This window comes from Lithobates pipiens, unplaced genomic scaffold (assembly GCF_037356315.1).
Source record: "Lithobates pipiens isolate NorthernLeopardFrog02 unplaced genomic scaffold, aLitPip1_a1.2 Scaffold_16, whole genome shotgun sequence".
Taxonomy (NCBI): Eukaryota; Metazoa; Chordata; class Amphibia; order Anura; family Ranidae; genus Lithobates; species Lithobates pipiens.
Window position 1 is genome coordinate 365,560,946 of NW_027507748.1, and position 25,646 is coordinate 365,586,591.

At 41.0% G+C, this 25,646-nt stretch overlaps 1 protein-coding gene and 1 long non-coding RNA gene across 16 annotated transcripts in view; one reads left to right on the forward strand and one right to left on the reverse strand.

Annotated features, from left to right (window-relative positions):
• The window catches only part of MACF1 (microtubule actin crosslinking factor 1), a 416,995-nt gene that overhangs the window by 101,863 nt on the left and 289,486 nt on the right, over positions 1–25,646 (forward strand). The gene's annotated exons all lie outside the window — the stretch shown is intronic.
• Positions 1–25,646, reverse strand: part of LOC143982920 (uncharacterized) — a 54,073-nt gene that overhangs the window by 26,913 nt on the left and 1,514 nt on the right. For 3 of the 4 annotated variants that reach the window (XR_013274536.1, XR_013274538.1, XR_013274535.1), the window contains exons 2-3: positions 16,472–16,561; positions 11,181–11,321 (exon numbers count right to left, since the gene is read on the reverse strand). This is a non-coding gene — a long non-coding RNA (uncharacterized LOC143982920). The remainder of the gene's footprint in view (positions 1–11,180; positions 11,322–16,471; positions 16,562–25,646) is intronic. The other variant, XR_013274537.1, reaches the window with a different exon arrangement.

A 25,646-nucleotide genomic window follows, 5' to 3' on the forward strand; every position in this document is an offset into this window, starting at 1 on the left:
CAAAATATGCACATATATGAGATCTATCATCCATAAATTCAAGATGTCATACTTGTTTTACCCTGCAGCAGTACTCATTGTCTAGAAATGCTAAAAATGTATCCAGCTTAATAATCAGGGTAATGATCATTTTTATTGTAGTATATTTCAGAAGCACCTTATCTGAACAAAGCTCCTGTAGGCATCATTGCAAAAAAGGGATCCCCATACCCATGTCATTGTGCTTTAATGTGAACAGCATTGCCATGCCAAGATGAAACATTGTGGTAGTAGTGGTGTTTTAGTGACTACTAATCTTCAGACTGTGCTTACAGGTATTAGCCCCAGCTCCAAAGAAACGTGTTTAATTTGGGCACCTACTAGTCTTCTGTCATTTTTGTATGTGGCATTTTTGCAGTTTTGGCAGATACTGTTTTATTAAATTCTGGTCCATATGTTATCAGTTAAAAATGCAGATATCAAGGGCAACAAACCTGCCTCCTCTGTACTAATGAGTGTGTTTTTTTTCTTTTTTCATTTACAGTAAAACTGCTGTTTTCCTACATTTGATCGTGTGCCGTTACAGCGCTGGTATCTTTGTGCCTTGTTCTATAATGTGTGTACACATGATCAGCTTCCCCCATGACACAATTTTGAGTCTTTCTCTCGTCACTCTATTGTACCCACTCGCCCCCGATCTGCATTGCGGTCTCGTATATCAACGCAGGCTCATATAACTTTGGACCCAAGCACTAACTTTCTTTTTCTCTCCTGTTCTTTATTTCCTTGTACATGTACCTTGAACATCTGAGGGATTGTGTGGATGTAAGGTTTTGCACACAGAAATTATTCTCAGAAAAGTGTCAACACTGCCTGTGCATAGTTGGAACATTTGGCAGCCTAATAGGACCCTTTTTACTGTATTTGTGTATCATTTCCAGTATGTGTGACTGCTCTGTTCTAAATGACCATTTCCGTTGTGTATTTATACCTATCTTACTGACATCTAGTGTGCATATGTATGCTTTTGTGTGTACATCCTTTTCTAGGCATTTGTGTATTCAGCTTCTGGATCTTATGTGTCTGTGGTCACTCTCTCCTGCTCTCTCTGGGATTCAGTGCTATTGCTCTTCACTGTTTATGTGCACTCTGTGACCCTTTGGTGTTTGCACTTTCTCTTTGACTCTCAGGCATTAATCTCTAAGCCCCGTTCACACCTGGGTGTTTTTGGGCACTTTTCTGCTCTAAGCCTCAGCTCTAAAAATGCCCAACATGACAAATCCCATTCATTTTAATGGCCCCTGTTCACATCTAAGCATTGTGTCACTTAAAGCCAAATGTCCGTTGTCCAAAAAGTACACAAGCTTTTTTTTTTTTTGGGCAGATTACAGGCGTTTTACTGCTTTTACATTGTGACATTTTAACCTTGAAAACGCTGCAAAACTCTGTAAAAACGCCTGTAAAATAGCAATGCCGAGGTGTGAACAGAGCCTTGCCCTAGTATATGTTATTTCAAACCCTTCTCCTGCTTTAGTCACCATTTATTTCTTTGGTGAATACGCCACAGAATTGTCAGTTCTTTTCCTCTCCATGTACATTGTAGTTTGCTGAGGTTTTATACCGTATACTGTTATGATGTGCATTAGACCACTGAGCTTCAGAGCACTGTAAAATATCCTGCCTGCCTCCTTGTCTGTCCAATAACCTACAGTTTTTTTTTTTTCCTTTTGAGCCAATTGAAAGGAGGCGTTTGAATAACCATAAGCAGTATGTCTGAAATCCTGCCCCACTTTCTCGTTCCTCCTACCATTGGTCTGCCTATTATGTTAAAGGAAAGCATGCAATGACAAAGTGCTGCCATTGTTTATCGTTTTCCAAGAAAACGAATTAGCTGGCTTTCTTTACCTTCAACACCCCCCCTTTTTTTTTTTTTTCACCGACCCCAAACAAGCATGTATGTTAGAAAGTCACTGATGTTAGAACAGTGTTTATTTGTTCAGGTTAGTACCGCGGGAAGCATTGAAGCCTTGGGATTAGCATCACAGCCAGTTAGCATTTTAAGAAAGATTGATCAGTAGCAGCAGGCTCCTTATTCTCTAATACAGGTGTTATTTAGGCTGGGTTCACACCAGTGCAAATCGAATGCAGCTTTTTATACGCATCCAAATCGCACAGCGGGAGATTGTGACCGACACTCTATGGAGCTGGTTCACGCATCTCTGGTGTGAATTGCACAGGAGACCTGTACATCTTTTGGTCCATTTTCAGGTCCATATCAAGTTCAAATTCTCTGGGCATTTCTTTGTGTGCTTAGTCTGGGTAAGTATAACAAAGGCAACCAAGCAGCCCTACTAGTACACGTTATGATTGGAAACCCCAATATGGGTAGCCCTAGAAGCCATGAAATGTGAACCAGTCTGTAATGACAACCTTATGTGGCTCAACGTCAGACATACCAAAGATATTCATTCCTATACTGAAACATACCATGCAGGTCTGGGATGCCCATAAATACTTTAGAAAATTGCAGTCACCCATTAAATCTAGTACTCCAACTTTCTCTCCAGTTTCCCACTCCACTTCTAGTTTTTGGGCCTGAATTGTGGAAGGCATGAACCCAGGTTTTCAAGCTTACCACTTTTGTCTCTACCCTACCATCACTAGAACTATTTAGATACATCCAGATAAAGTAATTTATATAACACAATATCTCAAACTTCATAATGGCCCCCAACTCTTAACTCCCTTGGTACGGTGCTCATGCACTGACCCACACTTGGGCTTGATATCACTCATCTTTACCTTGCTGTCTTGCTATATCGGCTTCCAGTATACACCTAAGTGTTGGCAACAGACTTGGGAAGGAACTTAGATGAGGAATATTTGGTCTTGAATCTGGGTAACTGTGAAATGTAGCCCACTTGATGTTCTGGCTGTAGATAGCATTTACAAGATCATGACATGCAGGTATTTAGTACCCACCAGAATCACTTGTATTGTACCTGGTTAATCTCCTTGGTGTTTAGGGGATATGGACTACTGGGAACATTTTAACACATTTTGTGGTTGTGCCTGGTGGCACAACAATGCTGGACGGATGTTTTGTCGCTTTTTACAATGCTAATGGGACACGGGATCCTTCCTAGAGCAGAATACACCCTCCTTTGTGTCAGGCCACCTGATCTCTTCAAGGTTCAATTCCAACTTGTGGTCCATATGCTTACTGCCGCTAGGCAGACTGTAAAGCATGGAAAACCTCTACTCTTTCTATAGCAGAAACCAGATCTAGAATTGCACTAGTTTCATAGTTAGTTATAGTTTCATAGTTAGTTAGGTTGAATAAAGACACCAGTCCATCCAGTTCAACCTGAGTGAGTATCTACAATTGTTCCTATCCCTGTACATTACCCTCAAGGAGCCCACAATCCAAGGTCCCCATTCATATACTAGGGCCAATTTTGGACAGAAGCCAATTAACCTACCTGCATGTCTTTGGATTGTGGGAGGAAACTGGAGTACCCGGAGGAAACCCACGCAGGCACAGGGAGAACATGCAAACTCCAGGCAGGTGGTGTTGAGGTTGTTGAGGTGTAGTTGTGCTTCATGAAAAAGAATAAACTAGGTTGTATGACAGAAAGCAAAAATGTTCTTTTCGGTACATGTTTTCTACCCTCGTGAACAGATACTGGCCTACTAGGCCTTTAGGTTTGGTCACATTTTCCAACCCCTCTCCTTTCCCAGTGCTTAAATTGTCAACTCACATTCACCTCTTCTATCTCGTTTTCTCCTGTTTCATTAATCCTAAATTAAATAGTTTTTTTCTGTTAAATTAGGTTGAATTGCTTCTTTATATTGGAATACACTTCAATTAATAAAAAAACAAACAAAAAAAACCCTTAGCCCATAACCTTCTACGCTGGCATGTTGCTTTTTCCTCTGTCTCTGGTGTTTGTATTGAGGCTTTTCCTTATGTTGTTTTGCCTCTTTTTTAACATTTGTATGTGCTCTCTGCTTTTTTTTTCTTTCTACATTTATGTGTCTCTTATATTTTTTTTGTATTCCTTTTATTTAAAGCTTGTCACCCACAACTCTCATTTGTTTTGTGGAGTGTTTTGTGAAATTACTTGTCTTAAATTATTTATCAACTGTGTCTAGCTTTTCTTTTTTGTGTTTAGGCCACTAGTGTGTCCTCGGTCACATGGTTTTCAATACACAGCAACTCAAGGTGTCCCTGTGAGATAAGGAAGGCGCTCCTCTCCATACTGGCACAACAGTTTTTAGAAACATTTGGCGGTATATAGCTAGTGGTATCGCTATAACGTTCGTTCTTAGTCTTAACGTTTTGTTTGCCTTGATTACAGTCATATCCTATGCACTGTCATAAAATATTATTGTATAGATCTTTGGTGTTTTATGGTGAGTTAACTATACCACAAAGCTGTTCCATACTGGAAATAGACAGATAGCTCTGTTATTAAAGCGAAAGTTAACTTTCAAGCCAACAGAAACTGCTAAATGCACAGTTGAATTGCATATTTGTGAAATGTTTTACCTGCCTAAAGGTTTGCAGTTTTATTCAGAAAGTGATCCAGACATGCAAGACAGATAACATGGCCAAATCGGTGACCTCACTTTTCTCCACTGTAGTTGAGCAAGATGGCTTAGTCCCCAATCTGGCCCAGCTTGGTGACTGTACCATGAAAGTGCACTTGCACACTGTCGAGGTGACTACTCTGCTCTCTACTTCTGTAAACATGCTTCCATTGTTGGATTGAAAAAGCTGGAATGCTGTTGCCCCTGGTTGGCTTACGCATGTTTCCCTTTGTTTCTCAGTTTGAGTTCTACTGTCCTCAGCATTATAGAAAATGTAAACTATATTACCATAAGTTTTCGGACACCTGACTTTAATGGCATCCCAGTCTTTTGTCCGTATGGTTCAATATTGAGTTGTCCCACCCTTTGGCGCTATAACAGCTTCAACTCTTCTGGGAAGGCTGTCCACGAGGTTTAGGAGTGTGTCTATGGGAATGTTTGACCATTCTTCCAGGTGATGCTGAGCATCCAGTCTGCTCCATCCCAGTTCATTCTCTGTTCATAATTTATAAATACATTGGGTTGTTTGGAAGTCTATATAGGATTAGCTTACTTAAAGTCCAATTAAACCTAAGTTTAAATCAATTAACATCTGTCAGATGCATCAAACAAATGTTGTACAAAGTCCTACGGTTTCTTTTCTTTGGATAGCTGCAGAGAGAGACCCTTGCTCACTGTGTGGAAGCAGTGGTCTGTCTACAGAAGTCTGACAAACCCTTTGCTGAGTTGGACCTTTAGCTCTGCAATCGGCATAGTTCAGGTTTCCTGCTAATTGGAGACCACTGTTTCCACACAGAAGGGTCCTTCTCTAAAGCCTGCTGGCAGGGATAGACTATTCTATTTAGGATGTGGCTGCTTTTTAAATGAAAACTAACTGCAAAACAGTACACACCTTTTTTGATGCATCTAAAATACTAAAGTCTCATGTTTTATTTATTTTTGTTAAAAATAACAAACATGTTATACTTACCTGCTCTGTGCAGTGGTTTTGCACAGAGCAGCCCTGATCCTTCTCTTCTCAGGTCCCTGTTTGGTACATCCGGCTTCTCTTTCCTGTTAAGTGCCCCTAACAGCAAGCAGCTTGCTCTGGGGGCATCCGAGCCAAGCCACAGCTCCCCCGTGGCCTGGCCCCATCCCCTTTCTCTCTTAATTGGCTGATTGACTTGGACAGCAGCAGGAGCCAATGGCGCCTCAGCCAAGGGAAGTCCTGGGCAGCCGAGACACTGCTGCAACATCGATGGATCGAGATGGGCTCAGTTAGGTATTAGGGGGGCTGCTGCACACAGGTTTTTTTATCTGAATGCATTAAGATAAAATAACCTTCTGCCTTTACAACCCTTTTAAAGCCGTGTCCAGGTCTTTCCCTGCCAAAAATTAAATATACTGTAGCTGATGACTTTTAATATTGGGACACTTACCTGTCCTGCTATCCAGTGACGTCGGCATTCCAGCTGATGTTGGGTGCTGCTGCCGCCGCCATTGACGGTGTGGGAACCCACACCCTCTGGCTACCGGTACAAAAAAACCCCTCAAAAAACTGTTTTCTGTAACTGCTTATGAAGTTGGGCTTCAATTTGTTAGTGTATTTAAATGTGTTAGTACAGCTAAAACTCCCCTCTCTCAGAGTGAAAATTCTGCTGTCAGAAGGTGCTCCTTCATCCAGAGTGGGTGCAGTATAGTACAGGAGTTGTGTTACTGCACAGATCATCAGGTGAAAACGGGGGATAAAAAAGCCTAATAAAGAAAACTAATACAGCCACCATGTCTAATGATTAAGCGGCAATATATAAAATTGTTGGTTTTGGGTTTAATACTATTTTTACTTTAATACTGCTCATTCTTCTAGCACCTAGACATAAGGCACATTTAAAACTTGCAGAGCTGGGGAGTTCAGCTCTAAGAAAATATGAATGTAATGCCCGAGCACGCTCATTTATTTTGCAGACAGTCATATAGTGAGAGAGCCTACCAGAATGGGTTGTTTATATAGGCCCTCGCTATGTTATCCACTTGACCTCTGGAAGATTTTACCCCCTTCATGATAAGTGGCACTGCGCTACTTCAACTGGCAGTTGCGCGGTCATGCAACCCTGTGCACAAATTAAATTTACATAATTTTTCACACAAATAGAGCTTTCTTTTGGTGGTATTTGATCCCCCCTGAGTTTTTATTTTTTTATTTCATTTTTTGCGATTTAAACTAAAAAAGGCAGATCATTTCTGCTATAAACAATGTCTGCTATAAAAAATGAAACCAAATCTAATTTCTTAAGTTTAGGCCAAAATGTATTCTGCTACATGTCTTTGGTAAGAAAGACCAAAATAAGTGTATATTATTTGGTTTACATAAAAGTTATTGCGTCTGGTATATATACTGGAAGTTTTGTTTATTTTTTTTAAATGCTAATAATTGCAGTGATCACCAACATATAGTGGGACTGTGATAATGTGTCGGGTAATCTGATGCTAGCTGGGTGGTACACTAAGGCTCCATTCACACTTCAGCGTTTTGAATTGCGGGCAGATTTGCTGCGATGTGAATGACAAATCACGGGACTCACGTTTTGAGATGTCATTCATTTCAATGACACAAAAAATCGTGGTGCGAGTCTGCCGCAATTGTTGCGTGATAAATTGCACTGCGATCATGGCAACCCGCATCATGGGAAGCATGTCGGCCAAAAAAAGTTAATGCGCTACTTTTGGGTGATGTTCTTCCCACAATGCGGGTTACTGTGATTGCAGCGTGATTTATCGCGGCAGACCCACACCTTGATTTTAGGTGTCATTCAGATGAATGACATCTCGACTGTGAGTCCCGCGATTTCCCATTCACACATCGCCGCTTTCAAATCGCGGTAAATCTGCCCACGATTCAAAATGCTCAAGGGTGAATGGAGCCTAACTGACATTAATACAGTGATCAGTGCTAATACTATACACTGCCACTGCACTCATGGCACTGGCTGGGAAAGGGTTAACATATAGGGGCAACCAAGGGGTTAAATGTGTGCCTAACAATTTTTAGTGTGTGTGATGTACAGCTTTTACTAAGAGTTAATGGGAAATTAAAAAAAAAAATGGCTAGATTGCCTGTCTGTGGTTTACCACACAGAGCTCCCTTCCCTGAATGACAGAGCTAATCAGCAGGTCCTGACGATCAACCATTGGCCTGGACCCGCTCATCTGCTTGTGCTGTAACAAATCACAGCACAGCGGGGGCGGTACACGCCCCCTACCTGGAAGCGTAGATCATGTGACGCAGCACAGAGTGACCACCCTGCAGCAGTGTGGGGCGGTCGGCAAGCAGCCATTGTTGGTAAGGCCCCTTTCACACGAGGTGGTCTGCTGCTGCGATCTGCTTGCTCAGCAGGGGATCTCTCCGCTGATCCCTTCTGAGCAGGCGGATGACAGGTCTGTGTCTAGTCCACTCACGTAGAGCGGGCACAGACTGCTCTCCTCCTCCTATAGGCTGCCAGATGTAAACGTTACACCCAACTGCCATCCAATGGATGGCGACCGTATCCTCATCCGTCTGTTTTTGGCGGATCGCATTGGATGTAAATGGACACGCGTCTCTTGTGTGGATGGAGTAATCTGTTGGTTTTTGCTTGTTCAGCCTGCTGGCTGAGCAGTAAAAATACAAAACATAAAAAAACATGAAGTTGTTTTGCAGAGCGGGGTTCTGTCAGTTTTTCAGTTGGACAGATAATCTTTTTCACATGTTTTTGCATTTTGATATTGAATCGTACACGTTGTGCATGGGCATTTCCTGTGCCTGAATCATTACAACATTTTGTGGCATCAGCACGTGTTTTCTGAGGGTGTTCCAGTTTGTGGAATGTCTTCTGACTAGGAGCAGTGTCCTCTCAGGAGTCATTTAGTGGAAACTGCAGGAAAAAGACTTTCATGTAATAAAGAAGTTTTATAGTTGCAGAACACGTCAGTGTGGCTGCGTTCATTGCTTATATCCTGGTGCAGTATATTTGCTGGATTATCACTTATTCTTAGTGACACCCTCTGGGGGCTACCGGTATAAAAGGGCAGTGTGACTGTGTATGGAATTCCTCTGGCCACTCAGCCCTGCCATAGTTCAAAGTTTGTCAGCACAAACTGTAAACTCCACTATAGTTTGGACTGATGAAGAATATTTAGGTATGATAGAGAGGTTAACATAAATACACGTGTATAGAATGAGAGCAGCAATTGTGTGGGAAGGTAAGACTGGTGAGAGGGAGGACCTGTCTCTGCACAATGTGATCTTCATTTTCACACTTGCCCTTGGGGAAAATGAGTTTACAGGCTGCTTTCCTGCTTGTCACCAGCAGAGAGCTCTGCTACTCCACCAACCGTCACACGGCTCTGCTTGGCGTCTGCATTGCGATGATGTCATCGTTCTATCTATAGAACAACAGAAGCATGCACACAGGAAAAGTTTGGTTTTCACAAATATATATATATAGACAAGTTTAGATGTTGAGCTCCAATTTTTAGTGGTTTTCTGAAAAACTCTAAGAAAAGTTTATTATTGAAATGAGTAATCAGTCTGACCAGCTTTTGTAGGATCTTTGTTCCGAAAGCTAGAGTATATATAAAGCCCAAACCTTCTTCCTTTTTTTTTTTAAGTTTGGAGAGAGTATAAAAATGTTCCCCTCACTTTTAGTCCTAGTGACACTGATCATCAGAACAAAGAGAGTGACTCTCTAACAGATTGCAGATTAGCAGTCTTTTAGGCTGGTTCACACCATGAATCACACAGGAACACACTGTGCGATTTATTTTTTTTTAATCACTTTACCAGTGCACTTTTGATGCATTCTAGTGCATTTTTGATGCGTTTTACTGCGTTCCAGTACAGTTCAGGAAAAATGCAGCATGTTCTACTTTTTTTCTGGAACTGAAAAGCCCTGGAACTGATTGCACTGGTGTGAACTATGCCATTGGAAACCATATAACCTACTTTCCATGCATTTTTGATGCAGAACAAAAACGCACTGGACTGCATGTAGTGTGAACTGGCCCTAAGACCCCTTTCACACTGAAGGCGCTTTTCAGGCAGTTTAGAGCTAAAAATAGCTCCTGTAAAGCGCCTGAAAAATGCTTTGTCTGCAATCCCAGTGTGAAATCCCAAGTGCTTTCACACTGGGCTGCTGTGCTGGCAGGACAATACAAAAAAGTCCCGCAAGCCACATCTTTGGGGCGCTTTAGGAGCACTGTATACACCGCTCCTAAAGTGCCCCTGCCCATTGAAATTAATGGGCAGCACCTGCAAAGTGCCTCGGCAGCGGCACTTTGCGAGCGCTTTTAACCCTTCGGCCCCTAGTGGGGGTTAAAAGCACCCTAAGAGGATTTTCAGCAAGTACAGGAAAACATGTTGATCTTGCTAGAAGTGCAGTGTGTTTTCATTTCATGTGAGCTGAACTGAAAGCATACAATGTGATCTTCCTTCATATCTTCTGTAAACTATAATTTCTAATAAAGACAAATTGTTTGTAGTCCAAATGAGGACAGCAATAACAACAAAAACACCCTCCATATATGCAGTGGAGGAGTTGGCTTAGCCACCCAGGGAGAGGAAATTTAGAGTCCTTTCACACTGACAGTGCGGCGGTGGTGAAGAGCCGCTAGTTTTAGCAGCGCTTTATTGTCGTTATAGAGGCTCTTTTCGGCCGCTAGTGGGGTGCTTTTAACCCCCGCTAGTGGCTGAATAAAGGGTTAAAAGCGCTACTGCCGAGGCACATTGCAGGTGCTGCCCATTGATTTCAATGGGTGGGGCGCGCTAGGAGCGGGGTATACCCCTCTCCTAAAGCTCCTCAAAGATGCTGCTTGCTGGACCTTTTTGTGACGTCGTGCCAGCGCACCGCTCCAGTATAAAAGCACTCGGGCTTTCACACTGGGATTGCAGGTGAGACATTTTTCAGACACTTCACATGTGCTATTTTTAGTGCTAAAGCACCTGAAAAACGCCTCCAGTGTGAAAGGGGTCTTAACGCTCAAGATATATAAAGAGATTTTTTTTAAACATGTGACCAAAAAAATCAAGTAGATTTCTTCATTTACTCTAAACAGCAAGGATGGACAAATCTCATGCTGCAGCTATCGTATTCTGACAGCAAGCACTGCCAGCTATCAGAATACCCAGACAGTGCCTTCTTTTGATTGGATGCAGATGTGCTATTTGACAGACAATTTTCTTCCTGGTCCCATTGCTTTTCTAGCAAAGGATGTTGGGCAGGGGGTGCAGACAAGGGCACCCACAAGGAAAATTTTGCCAAGTTCACCTGGAACTGCCTGAAACTTGCTCTGTGTATGACCAACTATGACTAATCGAATTCAGTACAACCAGCCTGTTGGATTTTTTTGCATGTGATTACGATTTGTGGCTATAGCCGCTAACAGTAATCATTGTGTTCTGCTGGCAGGGAAGACTACTCACTAGCAAAACACAATGGCACTGTGGGAGGCATTCCCTCCTCAGTACCAACTGTGCTGATGGGGGGAATCAAGCAACCAGTGGTTGCAGGGAAGAAAATTTTATCACCTATGGCCTGCTTAACTTTTTTAATTTTGTGACTCCCCAGCAGCATACGTTTGTCCTGTCAGCTCACCTGCTTTCCTTGTTCTCTCTAATCAGTCCTTCCTCTGCACAGGCAGCTGTATTCCTTCTGTCACTGTCAGCCAATCGCCCTCTAGTGATTATCTCACTGCTCGGATTTTCGGCAAAGTGCAGAGAATAGAAGCAATTGAGGCTACGCAGAACAGAATGAGAGAGTGTTTTAAACAGCATAGGTACTTATTGCAAATGTTTTATATATATACCATACATATAAAAGGGGTCAGCAGGAAGCAATTTGTCAATACTTACATTTCTGACTAAGGCTGGCCATACATTATACAATTTTCCTATTCAATTTCCTTTATATTTACGGTGAACCATGTAGTACAAGGGCCTGCCCAATTGCATACAAATTGAAAGTGTTTAGGTTTGACCATATTATATGGTTTTGGGAAATCTAAAGGAAAAGTGTACAAGAAAATTGTATAATGTATGGCCAGCCTAAAGCCTTATGCACACAGGTAGTTTGGCCTGTCCAGGTCAAATCCCTGCACTTTTGAGTGCTTGGGAAGCATAGGTGCATTGTCCAGCCAGCCATGCCAGCAGCTTGTCAAAAATGTCTGGACACTGTACTAAGTGTTTAGAGCTGTATGCTTTCTGGGCCACATGTGTTCAGGGAGGTATGACCCAATTGCAGGAATTCAGTGTCCCTGATCACAAACAGCCCTAAATGCATGTATCGCTCGCTTCAGCTTCCAGCCTCCATGTTTTTCAACCTGTAATAGATTTTGACAGTTTGCTGCCAGCCTGGACACTGCACCAATGCCCCCCAGGCGTATAACACCTGGATTTGATGCTGATGGGCCGAACCACCCATGTGCATGTAGCCTAAATGGAACCTGTTATTAATGTTTACAGTTCACATGACTTAATTGGACATATGAAAGTGTTACCAATAATAGTGGCATGAGTATAACCACTTCAGCCCCGGACCATTTTGCTGGCCAAAGACCAGACCACTTTTTGTGATTCGGCACTGCGTCGCTTTAACTGACAATTGCGCGGTCGTGCAACATGGCTCCCAAACATAATTGACGTCCCTTTTTTTCCCCACAAATAGAGTTTTCTTTTGGTGGTATTTGATCACCTCTGCGGTTTTTATTTTTTGCGCTATAAACAAAAATAGAGCAACAATTTTGAAAAAAACGCATTATTTTTTACTTTTTGTTATAATAAATATCCCCCAAAAATATATAAAAAAACATTTTTTTCCCCTCAGTTTAGGCCGATACGTATTCTTCTACATATTTTTGGTAAAAAAAATCGCAATAAGCTATTATTGATTGGTTTGCGCAAAAGTTATAGCGTTTACAAAATAGGGGATAGTTTTATGGCATTTTTATTAATATTTTTTTTTTTTTTTTTACTAATAATGGCAGCAATCAGTGATTTTTATTGTGACTGCGACATTATGGCAGACACGTCTGACATTTTTTACACATTTTTGGGACCATTGTCATTTATACAGCAATCACTGCTATACAAATGCAGTGATTCCTGTGTAAATGACACTGGCAGTGAAGGGGTTAACCAGGAGGTGGCAGTGTAGGGGTTAAGTGTTCCTAACTGTGGGGGGCTGGGCTTTGTTTTAGTGAACACTGATTTCTGCTCCAATCACATGGAGCAGAGATCAGCGTCACTTGTTGCTAGGCAGAACAAGGAGATGCTGTTTACAACGGCATCTCTCCGTTCAGCCGCCCCGTGAGACAATTGCGGGTATGCCCGCGGCAATCGAATCCGCGGGACCCGTGACTGGACTCATGGGGGTCCCGATCAGCACGTGAGCGCGGCGCCGGTGCCGCGCTCGTGATGGCAGGGCGTCATTAAAGATTGGATGTATCTGTACGCCAATATGCCTGCCCGTGCCATTCTGCCAACGTACATTGGCGTGCGCTGGTCAGGAACTAGAAAAAAACTGTTCCTCAGCACACAAACAGAATCGGATCGATTGTGGCTACCAATAATGATTGAGAAGAGTCTTCTTATTATTAGTAGGTAATATATTGTGTATTATATAGTAGGTAATAGTAGTAGGTAATATATTGTGTTCACAACAGTATAAAATTAATTACACACTACACCCAGACATAAGGATGTTAATAAAATATATTAATATAAAATAAACGTAAAAAAATTGCTAATGCCCGGTACACAGATGAATGATCGTCCGTAGATCATAGAATAATATTGGATGAACTGTCATGATCATCTCTCGAGAGTTCTGTACTAAAGATCAGATTATTGTATGATCGATTCAAAAGCAGTATTTTCCGTACGATTTTCTGATCGTGTATACGGGGCTTAAGACGGTTTACAACAATGGAAGTGGGTTTTCTTAAAAATGGAGGCAAACTTTGATGTCCCTCTTCTCAGCTGCTAATGCTCACCTTTCCTTTGCATTACACTGTAGTGGTGCATTCTGCCATTCAGGAGAAGCTTTGTATTATTATCAGTGAATAAAAGGGTGTTTCTGATTAGCCGAGGTGGAGAGGTTGATGGATAATGTCAGAATCTCCACCCCAGCCAATCAAAGGAAGCCGCCTTCATTCATTGATAAAAATACAAGGCTTTTCCTATTTGTCCGAAGTGTACTATAACAACAGATTTAAAGTAAAGGAAACATAGATTTCACATTTAAAGTGGTTATGAAGCCTAAACATTTTTCAGCTTAATGCATTCATTGCTGTTTAGGTATCAGTATCCCCTGCTCACCTCCAGCCCCCCCTTCTTTTACTTACTGAGCCCTCATTCGATCCAGCGCTGTGCTTGTCTACAGCTCAATCAAAGCCATTGAGGAGGTAGTGGAGGGTTAGGTCCCGCTGTCTATATCTAAAGATGTAGTCAACAAGGCTCAAGAGCGAGCTTGCATGAGCTCCTCCATTGAAAGTGGCTTTCTGTCGGGGGACTCATCAGAGAGGAGGAGCCAGGAGCGGCAGCAGGGACAGAGCAAGTACGTATAATCATGTTTATAAAAAAAAAAAAAGCATTACATAACATTTAGAATCTCTTTAGGCCCCACACCAATCAGAGGTTATATAGGGCTGAGGGCTCGCCCTACTCTCATGTGATGAAACTGGGTTAACCGCCAAGTACTTGGAGTAAAGCATTGTTTACACTAGTGGTTGGAGGAGGGGGTTTCTATTAAACCCATGAGGTTGATCCATGGTTTTACACCCCCCAACTGCTCCCCTGATGCTGTAAAGGCAGCTGCAGGGAGTGTACACCTGCCACGGCACAGAAATGATCCCGTCCTCTGAGTGTATCCCATTCTACCTAATGGGAGCACACCACCATTGCTCTTTAACTGCGTGCAGTGCATACGGTTGTGGCATGCAAGTGTGAGGTTCAGGGCGTTAAAACAGGCAGTGAGAAGACAATATAACACTTTCTCATATCCTGTTAAATTTTCTCTGAGCGATCTGAATGTGGATCGTTCTTCATAGAGCACTGCAAGTGTAAAAGAGCCGCATGCTTCTCCACACCCCCAAGTGCTGAGCATTTTCTTTTCTCCCAGTGGCTAAAGGGAGTGCAAGACAAGTGAAGCAAAGGTACGAATGTACTGCTGGGGGGCTGGGCATTAAAGCAAACCTGTTGCATTACCGTACATGGGTGAGCATACGTTTCCTCTAAACTGTATGTACAGTTCCTTGAAAAAGTATTCATACCCCTTGACATTTTCCACATTTTGTCTTGGTAAAACCAAAAAAAGGTAAGCGTTTTATTAGGATTTTATGTGATACACCCACACAATGTGGCACATAATTGTGAAGTGAAAGGAAAATGATAAATGGTTTTCAACATTTTTTACTAATAAATATGTGAAAAAAGTGGCGTGCATAGTGTATAGGGTGCAGTGTTATGCCGCGTACACACAGTTGGAAATATGCTCCATCGGACTTTTGCCTGCCGAATTCTAGCCAGCAAAAGATTGAGAGCATGTTCTCAATTTTTCGGTCGGAAAAAGTTCTGATCGTCTGTAGCAATTCCGACACACAAAATTCCTACGCATGCTCAGAAACAATTCGACGCATGCGAGGAAGCATTGAACTTAATTTTCTCGGCTCGTCGTAGTGTTGTACGTCACTGCGTTCTTGGCGGTCGAAAGTTCCGAAAACTTGTGGGACCGTGTGTATGCAAGCCAAGCTTGAGCGGAATTCCGTCATAAAAACCATCCAAGGTTTTTTCTGATGGAAAATTTCAGATGATGGATTGAACAGTGCTCTGTGAGATGTTCAAAGCTTGGAGTTTTTTCTTTTTATAATCTAACCCTGCTTTAAACTTCCCCACAACTTTATCCCTGACCTATCCGGTGTGTTCCTTGGCCTTCATGATGCTGTTTGTTCACTAAGGTTCTCTAACAAACCTCTGAGGGCTTCACAGAATAGCTGTAATTACTAACTGTAACTAATTAGGTGACTTCTGAAGGCAATTAGTTAGAGATAGCAGAGTAAAGGGGGCTGAATACAAAAGCACGCCACACTTTTCAGATATTTCTTGGTAACAAAAATGTTGAAAACCATTTATCATTTTCGTTTTACTTCACAATTATTTAATTCACACTTTGTGAATTTGTCTATCACATAAAATCCCAATAAAATGCATTTACCGTATTTATCGGCGTATAACACGCACCCCAAGTTTAGGAGGGAATTTTAAGGAAAAAAAACTTGCATTTAAATGCCCATCAATGCAGCCTTATTACAGCCTTGTCATTCAACTTTGTCATGCAGCCTTGTCAGTGTTTTATGTTCAGCTTTGCCATTTAAAAATGGCGCTGCCGAGATACAGAGCTGGATGTCCTGCTCCTCCCGCCATTCTCACCAGCGTTTGACTACCTTCGGCCGTTCTCGGCAGCTTTTGCCCGCCTTCGGCCCTTCTCGGCAGCTTTCGGCCGCTGAGAACGGCCAAAGGTGGGCAAAAGCTGCCGAGGGCGGCCGAAAGCCGCCTACAGGCTCACAATTGGCAGAGGATCGATGTATAACGCGCACCCGCAATTTCTCCCTGATTTTAAGGGGGGGAAAAAAGTGTGTTATACGCTGATAAATACGGTACGTTTTTGGTTGTAACATGACAAAATGTGGAAATTGTCAAGGGGTATGAATACTTTTTCAGGGCACTGTAAATCTTAGCAATAATCTTATCTGGCCCTTTTTGGTCTGTTAAATATATAATTTAAAGTATTTTGTTGCTGTCCTCTATACACAGACTACAAATAGATTGGGTAGATTAGCCATTAAAGCAATATTCAACCCAAAAGCAAACATTTATTGTATTCCAACTTACCAACTCCAAGACGTGGTGGCTGCATTTGTTTTCTTTTTTTAGGCTTTCTTTCCATCCAGTAATCCGGCCAGTAGTGCTGCATGATTCTGGCTGGAATGAGAATCACAATTTTTTTGCTTAGAATAAAGATCACGATTCTTGTGGCTTAACATTATCTTTTACATTATACATAAAAATTGGGTTAACTTTACTGTTTATCTTTTTTTAATTTTATTAAAGTGTACTTTAAAAATAAAACAAAAAATTGTGGTTGAAGGACCGCTGTGCAAATACAGTGTGACGTAAAATATTGCAGCAACCACCATCTTATTCTCTAGGGTCTCTACTAAAAAAACAGAGACCCTAGTGGTGCATGACCGCTGAATTGTCTTTCAAGGTGTGATGGCACTGAAATGTGATGGCACTGTGATGGCAAAGAAAATTTGTCAAGCCCTGCTCTAACTGCTTATAAAGTGTGATATGGAGTTTGGCTTCAATTTGTTTGTGGTTCTAAATCTGCTAATACATTTAACACCCCCCCCCCCCCCCCAGACTGTCAGTGCTGGTGCCCCTGTGCTTCTTCATCCAGAGTGGGGGCACTCTGAGGAGGTATGTTACAGGAGATATGTTACTGGTCCAATCACCAGGTGGAAAGAGGGATTAATAACCTTTAAAAAAAGAAAATTAATGCCACACAGTCACCACAGGAAGGGCTAATATATTGAATTCTTGGTGTTGGCTTGAATGCTGCTTTAATTATGTTGAATGCTGCTTTAATTATTATTGTAGAGATTTGAAAGTGGAATTGGTTGAGTCGTTTGTAAAAAAACAGTGGCAGGCTGACACCAATCTGTCAACTAAAATGCTGTGTGTTGTCAGCTCACAACAGGACTTAAAGCGGAGGTCCACCAAATTTTTATTTTTAAACGTCAGCAGCTACAAATACCGCGTTGTCTGCACCCGAGGCTGAACCATTCCTCGGTCCTCTAATGCTGCCGTCGCCATCTTCGGCAAGGGAATCGGGAAGTGAAACAGTTATCTATGCCCAGAAGTGGGTGCAAAGACCTCTATTATACAGGTATCTGCATCTACCTTCCCCCTGAAAGATGCCAAATGTGACACCGGAGGGGGGGAGGGTTCCGAAAAGCGGAAGTTCCATTTTTGTGTGGACCTCCTCTTTAAGGCCTATGTTTAACCTGGTACGTGCTAGACTTTATGTGGTTAATCCAGAATGATAGCTGCTGGCTGATTAGCAACGGGAGCGGATTTCCCCACCAGTCCCCACCAACACAGCAGCTGTACCAGAATCTCGACCCTTGAGACCCTATCCGCTTTGTTGGGCTCTAAGGTATAGTAACCCGGAAACAATGACATCATATCACTTCCGGGTTGCCCGGATGTACACAGCGCCATTTATAAAAATGTAAAGGCATTTGATCTTACCGATCTTGGTGTGATCAAATGCTTTTAAGTGCAGAGGAGGGATTTGAGTATCTGTCACAAGGGCTACTTACATTCCTTGTGACAGCAATAAAAGTGATAAAGAAAAAACATTTAAAATTTACCAAAAAAAATTGGGTTATGTATTGTTTTTTCTTCTGCATTAAAATGTAAATAAAAATGTACTTTTGTAAAACTGCTGTGCAAAATATTGTGTCACATAAAAAAAATGGCAAAACCCACCAATTTATACTCTAGGGCCTCTGCTTTAATAAGTATATCATGTTTGGGAGTTCTGACTAATATCCTAGCCAAAAATAATGACGCGTAAGCAAACTTTTTGTGTGTGTGTGTGTGTGTGTGTGTGTAGGATATGTTAACCCCTGTTATTTTGTTTTGTGTGTGTTGTTTTTTTTCTGTTTTTTTTTGCCATCTCTGTCCCATTGGGGAGAATTTTCTTCACTTCCTGGCCCATAGCCAAAACAGGAAGTGAGAGAAAATCCCTCCAAATTGAGGAAAGTCTGGGTTGTCATTAGAACTAGTGTCTCCATTGGACGATTTCCCCTCTATTACTGTTCTGATGTCAACCCAAAACTGGCTTTCACTTTCACTTATGATGTTAAACAGGACATATAGAGAGAGCGAATCTCCCTAATGGGGCACAGATAGCAAAAAAAAACTGACAGGTGTTCTAATCCCTCTCCATCCAAAACGAAAAAAAGTTTTTTTGCATTTTTAGTAACCAAAAATAAATAAATACACAAGGGCTTTTACTTACCTTGAAGAGGAGCTCCAGGCTCCCCCCAAACAAAAAAATAAATAAATATTGGCAGCTACAAATCCTGTAACTGTTGACTTTTAATCACTTCAGCCCCAGAAGGATTTACTCCCTTAATGACGAGGCCATTATTTGTGATACAAAACTGTGTCACTTTAACAGACAATTGCATGGCCGTGCGATGCTGTACCCAAATAAAATTCATGTCCTTTTTTTTTTTCCCACAAATAGAACTTTCCTTTGTAGGTATTTGATCACCTCTTCGGTTTTTATTTTTTGCACTATAAACAAAAACTGACAAATTTGAAAAATAAATAAATAAATAAATAAATAAATAAATAAATATATATATATATATATATATATATATATATATATATATATATATATATATATATATATATATATATATATATATATATTTATTTAATTTTTTTTGCTTTCTGCTATAATACATATCCAAAAAGAATCAGTTTAGGCCAATATGTATTCTTCTACAAATTTTTGTAAAAAAAAAAAAAGCATATATTGATTGGTTTGTGCAAAAGTTATAGCATCTACAAAATAGGGGATAGATTAATGGACTCTTATTTTTATTTTTATTTTTTTATTGTTTTTACTGATAATGGCGGTGATCTGCGTTTTTATTTTATTTTTTTACGGGATTGCAGCGGACAAATCTGACCCCAATTGTCACTTTTTGGGGACCAGTGACATTATTACAGTGATCAGTGCTAAAAAAAATAATAAAATGCACTGAACTGTGTTCCCTGGGTGTGTTTTAACTGTGTGGGTAATAGGCTCACTGGGACAACACAGAGATCGCTGTTCCTGATCACTAGGAACAGCAAATCTCAGTATTGTTCACTGTCAGAATGGGGATCTGCCTTGTTTACATAGACACATCAGTTTGCGCAGCTGAGCCGCATTGCCGCAGTATATATGCGGTAGGCAGTCGGCAAATGGTTAATATAAGAACTCTTACCTGTCCAAGGATCCAGCGATATCCTCACCCAAGCTGATTCTTCAATCGACTTCGGATTCAGGTTCCGGGATATCTCAAGTAAGGGAAAAGGGCAGTGAAGCCTCAGCGCATCTGACAGTACTTGTCAAAACCAGGTACCCATTCCTCCCTTTTGGGTAAAGTCCTGCTTTAAATATGACGTGTCCCTTTTAGTGCTGTGTGCTGGTTTAGCAGAAATTCTTCCTCATCTGAATTCCCAAACCTGTCAACATAATGTTCAGGAGGGCATCGAAGGAGGAAGATTTCTGTTAAACCAGGACAAAGCACCACAAGGGACACATTGCATTAAGGATACATTCACACTAGGTAAGGTAGAACTGAGCTGGTTGGCCTGTTCCAGCGCAGTTCCACAGGAAGACGAGACAAAGTGCCTTGCCTCCTACCCGGCTGGTTCACACCACTGCATTATGTGGTGTGTGTTGGGGAAAAAAATACAGTACATTGGCACTGCTGTCATCCCATCAGACAACAGCCTTTGGGGGTTATTTACGAAAGGCAAATCCACTTGCATTACAAGTGCACTTGGAAGTTCAGTCACTGTAGATCTGAGGGGGACATGCAAGGAAAAATAAAAAAATGGCATTTTAGCTTGCACATGATTGGATGATAAAAACAGCAGAGCTTCCCCTCAGATCTACAGTGACTGCACTTCCAAGTGCACTCATAGTGCAAAGTGGAGTTGCCTTTCGTAAATAACCCCCATTGTGTTGTAACTCACTGGCTGACTTTCCTTACAGAAATCGGCTGCACTCCTCATGTAAAATGTATTATTTTAAAAAAAAATAATATGAGAAAACATACAACACTTTAAGATATAAAAACAATTAAAATACATCTGTAAAGTTTCATTCACATGGGGCTAACCATACACCCGGGAAGGGGCTGTGTGCACGGAGGATGCTATCCGTGCACCCGCTGTGTCCCAGTAGTCAGTAATACGATTGTCTGCCCCTTCTTGGGTGAATGAAGCTTTACTCATAGAGAGGACCTCTGAAATGTAGATACCAGTTGAAAATATTGTATGAACTAACAACTGAAAATAAGAATATTTTTTATTAGTTGTAATAACTAGATCAACTTGACAATCTTCTGAGGAAGTGGTTAGATACCACAATACTTGTAAAACTATCATGTGGATGCCATCAATACCTCATTGAAGCATTATAGCAGTATGGACTCCCCAGACCTTATTCGTTTATTTTTAAGTTTCTTTTCTTTTTTTTGCCTTTGTGTTAGTATTCTAACACAGAAAAACTTGTAGTGCAAAAAAAAAAACCGATTGGAGTATGTTCATTAGAGGAGTTCTATGGCCATAGCATACAATTTCATTGTGTATTGTAATAGCAACCTAACATAATAAATAAAAATAGTGTTGCGCTACTTCAAAATAACTACCAAAATTATTGGTTGAAAAACTTAAGATAAAATGGCAAAAAAAAAACTAAACATAAAAAAACTAGCAATGAAATTATACTTGTGACAAAGTCCTTCTACTTCAAGTGACAAAATGTAGGTCTGTCATATCACAACCACAGTGAAGTGAAAGAGCTTTGTCACAGATATCATTTCATTGCCTATTTTTATTCTATTTTCTGCCCTTTTATTGGGGCTTTGGCTAGCACTGGATTGAAAGGTCTTTTTTTCCTTAGATCCCATTTTATTTTTTATGTTCTTATAACCACTAATATTGGTAGTTATTTTGAAGCATTGCAACACTATTTTTATTTATTATTTTAGATTAATGGTCTCCAAACTGTGGCCCTGGGGCCCAGATGTGGGCCTTTGCTTGCCTTTTTTTCCTTTTGCTCCAACTGATACCAATTAGTAGACACTCCCCCACCCCACCACTGACACCATTGGTGGGGCACTGTTCCTCCAACTAAAACCTGCAGGCATCATTCAGATATCTCCACTTCAACCTAAGGATGTCATATGAGGTTACCTAAGGTTAAGTGGGTAAACTCTCAACAAGGACTTATTAATGACAGTGTTTATTTTTAAATAACATTGCTAAATATTTAAACGTGACACTTCTGTGCGGTCACTTGATTTTATTTTTATTTTTTTCTCTTTCCGGAGCACAAGGGACTACTCTGGGAGGAGGTCCTCACTGATACATGGTAATACACCAGTGCTGATTGGCGCTGTGCTGGTCACGTCAAATAAAAAAAATGTATATTTCATCAAAATAAACAAATGTTTTCAATCTTCCCAAACCTATACATGTGCAATACAATCCTTAATCTTTTTACTAAAATATTTTGAATGGAGTATAACCTAATTGATAAGTAGCAGTTTTAACAAAGAGGAAGGGAGCAGCAGCTGCAGGGAAATCATTGGTCTGTCAAGGCAGGAGAGATGCTGAGGGGTACGGCTTTACAAAGACTGCATTGCTTGCAAGAGGGATATAGACATGCTGTGCTCTTACAGAGCTGTATGACGAAAGACGTAAACTGGTTGTCAAGGATAGGCAGCCATGATTGCCATGGTCATTTTACTCAAGGAACAGGGGCACAGGCAGGATCAACCAGGTATTATACTACATGGAATGAAGTGTGTGATATTGCAGTATGACAACAATACAATTTATCTTGCCTTAACGTGATTTTTTTATTTATTTTGTAATGTTTACAAACACTTTAAATTTCTAAGTTCTCCTCTGGTAGGTGCCCTTTCAGAGTACTTTGGGAAGTTTACAAGGGCAATCAATTTACAGTGTGATTACAATATTTGCATGTGATTGTTGGTTTATATACCAATTTCACCTGGTATCTTCATTTTAGAGGGATGCTTTGAGTTTGGATTTATTTTTTATTTTTTTATGGGTTTTTTAAAGATGTTTTTGAATGTTCATACAGCATTTCTCAGTACTTTTAATAATTTGACAAATGCCATGCAAAGGTACTTTTGCGTTAGCATTTGATTTGCTGTTCGTGAACTTTCCAGACTGAAAACCACATACACTGTTAGAAGCTCCTTTTGTTCAAAAAATCAAAAATTGTTTTGAACAAAATTCTGCAAATTTTTTGCCAACTTTAGCCCATTTCATTTATACTTGGTGCGAGAAACATAGTGAATCCTGGCTTTCCCACACCGCATTGAATTTGCACTCCATTCATGCGATCTGTCACCAGTGTTGATGTTAAATTAATGACACCTCCAAACAGGTTGGAAAATGCAGTGAGATTGTAATAATTAGATTTCATGGGTGGGAACACCGATGTGATTCGATTTCAGTGTGGCAAAAAAAAAAATATGCCTGCACCTTTTTCGTGTGGTGAGCCCATACAAAATAAATTGGGCTCAAATTGCACTGTAAAGAACCACATGTGATTTGAATAGGAATGTGGTGCAATTCCTATCCAAATCAAATGTGGTCTCCCATGCCGCACAAGTTGGGCTTGGGGTATTCATTTTTTTTTCTCATGTTGTATTCTTTAAAATCTATGTTTTTCATAAGCAGTGCGGCTTTTTTCTTCTGAGAGTGGAATTTGGGGGTCTCGTATTTCAGCTTGTCCATACACTGTTAGATTTTTTTTTTTTTTACAGTGCTGATAGACAAAACTCCCACTGTGCCCATTGTTGTTCTGCTGTTCATCTGAAAATTTGCATCCGGCTCTTTTGATTTTTCACTTGACGGATGCTATGCAGGAGGCTGACAGGACCATTCGCATAGCGAATTTCAAAAGTTTAACAATTCGACAATACAGAAAGCTATGATATTCTATCAGAGTAGCAGTGCTGCTATTTCTGAAATTATAGCTCTCAAACTGGTGTAGCAGGGAGTGCTATTCAAAGGCTAGATTCACACTGATGTGATCCGACTTTGATCCAAATTTCCATGAGATTATGTAGTGCAAGTTGGGTGCAACTTTGATAAGGACTGCAAATTCTATAGGGCCAAAATTGCACTGGAATCACACCAAAGTAGTACAGGAAACCTTTTCTGTGCTAAGTCGCATGGATGTGATTGGGCACTGTGATTTTTATTGTCATGATATTCTGTGTGACCTAAGTCGCATCTGAAATTGCACTAGTGTTAATGAAGCCTTATTATACCTACTACAGATTACCGGCCTGCATTTTGTTGCCAGAGTAGGACGTAAAGTAGGACATAACGGCAGGGTCTCTTTAAATAAAAAGGGGACACAGACTATCTGTATGTAGATTAATAGTCCTGAATTCACAATTCAGCATTAAAAAAATGCAGCATTTTTAACAAAAAAAAAAAAAAAAAGCAAAATGCATGCTAACATTCAATAAGCCTTTGTAAAATGAGCTATAAATTAAAAATGTTAATAATGCAGCAATTCTCAACATGGTTTCCGTTGAGCCCTATGATTCCTTCAGAGGGTACCAGGGCATTTTTGAGCTGTGGCTGAATGACCTCCCCAACTGAGGATGCCTATCTAGTTCTGGGACCCACACCACTTAGCAGAGCCAGCTGCAGGATACCAATGCTCTTTTAGGGGTCTGTAAGGGTGGCATTCTGACCACCCTTTTACAAGGGGCATTCTTTACTCCTTACCGAGGGCATTTTTCTCACTGACCCCTGATTAATTAATTGTTTTTGGCAGAGGTTCCTCAATACCTGAAAATTATTTCAAGGCTTCCTCTGGGGTAAAAAGGTTGAGAAAGGCTGTTCTAGTGTGTATCAACATGTATGTAGGTGTAGAGCCTGTCTATAGAACCACAGTTCCATACAGTGCACATACCTGAGATAGTGAGTAGGTCCTTACAATTCATCAGCCTTCAGGGAAAAATCTGTAGCCACTACTCAAAATGGTGTTGCCAGGTCATAATCCGAGAGTTCAGTGCTCTACTGTTTGGCACCAACCAGAGCCCACACCTCCTGTAGAAGCTTGTTGGCTCAGTACCTGCCAGATTGCACATCATCCTCTGTTGATTACCTGCCCCACAACCTACATTGCATTTTACTGGCATTGGGCACATTATCCTGATTGTACTTTTTTTCAGTCACCATTGGCAGAATGTGTCCAGCTTTGTTTGTTTATATAGGGATTGTTAAGCACACCTTTTTGTTTTTGTATCATGTAGTCATGCCTGTCCTTGTGCTTTTATAGGCTTTTGAATTATCTTCAGATCCTGTTATTAAAATCTTAATCCAGTGAGGCATATATACCCTTTTCAAATGACTTCTGCACCAGTGCTTGACTTTTTTTTGCTGTAATCTTCATCCCATGTGGGGTGATTTTTCTCTTTTCTACTCTTGCCCGCTGTCTTTGTGACAAGAAGGGATAGGAAATCTACCACGTTGAGACATAAAAATGATTTTAAAGGGAAAAAAAAACAAAACGAAATGTAACGCTTGCCTGCTCTGTGCAATGGGTTTGCACAGAGCAACCACAATCCTCTTAATCCTCTTATTGTGTCCCCCACTGGTGGTCCTCACTCCCCCGCCCCCCAAAGTGCCCCCAATAACAAGCCTCTTGATATGGGGGCACTCGTTCATGCCCCCCAGCTCTCTCGTGAACTCACTGGCTGTAATTTAAAGCAGCAGGAGCCAATGGCTACTTCTGCAGTGTTGAGCCAATGAGAAGAGAGAGCCATAGGAGAGCGTTGTCGCTCTCATGTACATCTTTGGATAGAGATGGGGCTCAGGTTAGTATGGTGGCAGGGGGGAAGCTGCACCAAAAAGGTTTTTTTACCTTAATGCTGGGAATGCATTAAGACAGAGCTCAGCAAGCCCCAGAAAATCCCAGGCGGCTAGAAATTGTGTCCTGGTACCTGGCCTTTTGTCAGCCCATTCACTTTTGCAAGAATGCATAATTTGTATCGCCCGTAATCTGGGGGCATTCAGTTCCGGGTGCTGGGCAGGTTTTTTTTTTAATTTTTTTGTTTTTTTAAAATACATTTACCTCATTTGTCAAGAAGCAGTCAGACAGCTTGTCAACCCCTCAACTGCTTTCACACACTTGGAAAAAGGGCCTGCC